This window comes from Cibotium barometz, chromosome 59 (genome assembly GCF_041138505.1).
Source record: "Cibotium barometz isolate CiBa-2024 chromosome 59, ASM4113850v1, whole genome shotgun sequence".
Lineage (NCBI taxonomy): Eukaryota > Viridiplantae > Streptophyta > Polypodiopsida > Cyatheales > Cibotiaceae > Cibotium > Cibotium barometz.
The window spans coordinates 15,086,816-15,089,097 of record NC_141104.1 but is presented as its reverse complement, the minus strand read 5'-3'; the positions used below and the strand labels follow the sequence as shown (position 1 = coordinate 15,089,097).

Here is a 2,282-nt window from a genome sequence, read left to right as displayed (position 1 = left end):
AATAAAAGAGAAGAAGGTAAAAGAAAAGTGTGTTTTACAATAGAGGAGTGGAGAGGAGAGAAAGTTCAGGTTTCAGTGCAACAATGGAAAGCGTAAAAGAGGGTTAGAGTTTGAGAATAGGCTTCCTGAACTTAGAGTAGACTAAAGAGGGATAGAGTTTCTGCAGCAATGGAGAGGGAGGCAGCTTGAGAGAGAGAGAGAGGGAGATTGAGAGGGAGGGATCTTGAGAAGGAGGGAAATCTTGAGAGGGATGGAGTTTCTGCAGCAATGGAGAGATTAGAAAAGGAAGAAAGAGGGAGAGGGAGCTTGAGACTGAGGGAGCTTGAGACTGAGGGAGAGCTTGAGACTGAGGGAGAGCTTGAGAGGTATGGAGTTTCTGCAACAATGGTTAGAAGAAGAAGAAAGAGGTTCAAAATGAGGTTTCCAAACCTAGAGCATATTGGGGGGAAGTTTGAGAGGGAAAACACACTTTTGGGAAAAAATTAAAAATTTCAATTTTTAGGGTTTTTAATCTGCACGATTCTAGGTGGGGGGACCTCTAAGTTTGGGTCCAGGAGGTAGGGGACAAGAGTAGTAATTAGGCCCCATTAGCAAACCAAAGCCTAGGCCCCCTAGATCAAAGAAGTCAAAAATGTGCACCCAGGCCTCTTCCTATTGGTCCATTCCTAATCAAAAGTTAATCCAAGAGGCCCTCTTTGGGTCTAAAAAATTCCTAATGCATACTTCAAAAAAATGAAGAGTTTTTCAACAAATCATATTTGTTTGTGGCCTTTCTTCGACGCATGTCCACCCAACCACCACTTTGGACTTCGCAACTATCTCGGGTATGCCTCTAGTAAATCTCGTCCACTCTGGGTTCTACCAAATGGCTCCCATAGGGCATAAATCATAATCTCTGTCCAGCGTTCCTTGTCTAAGGACGGCTGGCCCGAGTCTACAAAATCTCTCTCTCTATCCTGCACAGAAAATCCTCAAGGCTCAGAAAGAAGCCCCTAAAAAAAAACAACCTACAAGAATTAGTAGATTATCATTGCACAAAATCATCAAAGATAGAAAAACTTTTCTAAAAACATGCGTTCGAACCAAATTAGAGAAGATACTTTTTTTTTCAATTGGCACGCTCGAGCTTTCATGAATTTGAATGAAGAAGACAGAGATGACTAAGAAGATGGCGAAATGGAAGATCGTCTAAATTTTGATGATAGACAGGGTCAACGAGAATGGCAAAGGAGCAAGAAATTATGAAGAGCAGCAAGAAGAACCTGGTGAAATTCCTATAAGCCCTCAACCAAGAGTTGCTCCACAGGTTGGTTTCAATCTTTAAATTCATCGAGCTATTAAACAGTTACAGGATACAGTGCAGGCCATAAAAACGGCTATGGGCACCGGCGGACTTAAGTCAGGACATGTAGATGATTTTCCTCTCAAAAAGTTACAAAGAAAAGGTCGGACTTAAGTCGGGACATGTAGATGATTTTCCTCTCAAAAAGTTACAAAGAAAAGGTCAATACCAACCTTTATTGGAAAGGGGAAGAGGAGTGAAGAAGCAGAAGCATGGATTGAGCAGCTTGAGGATTATTTTTGAGCATGTAACTTCAGTGAGGAAGCTAAGGCAAAGACAACAGTACTTCTTTTTGAAGGTTTTGGCAAACTTAGCTCAAGTCTATTATGCACAGTAGGGACTTACAGAATGCAGAAATCACGTGGCCTCTAATAAAAAGGCATATAATTCAGCATTACTATCCACCATAATACCATATGGAGAAAATGAATGAATTTTTAGACTTGGAACAGAGGGCACTTACTATATGATAAAAATTTGGACCATTTCTTGAATTGTGCATGTCATCCTTGCGCAGGGGCCATGCTAATCTTGATAAGAATTTTCATAATTGAAGCTTGGTTTTCGGACTTACCTACTTGATCAGTGGCATTGACATGTGCATATTCTTCAATCTCCTCAGCCATAGTTGGCAGTAGCTTTTCCTCTTGCTCTGAGTGTTGTCATTACTTGAAAATCCACATACATTCTCTTGCGTACTCTGTCTTATTTTTTTATCTCCCGTAGTTAATCCCTCACATACCTTTACGTGATGCTGGCTTGTTTTTGCACTCAAAAGTTTTATGAACCTTTTGTATACAACAACGGAAACATAGACCTTCATGCCACACCTTTTTTATCATCTCTAGGAACAAATATGTGACCCATCTGCATTCTCTTATTTTGCATAAAATTTCCCTTCTCAACATAAAATGGATTTGTGAGCCATCTTATGACTATA

The 2,282-nt window shown here is 40.4% G+C and overlaps 1 pseudogene; it reads right to left on the bottom strand.

Moving 5' to 3' along the window:
* Window positions 1-1,813: 1,813 nt before the first annotated feature.
* On the bottom strand, window positions 1,814-1,908 carry LOC147605521 (U6 spliceosomal RNA; annotated as a pseudogene).
* Window positions 1,909-2,282: the final 374 nt, after the last annotated feature.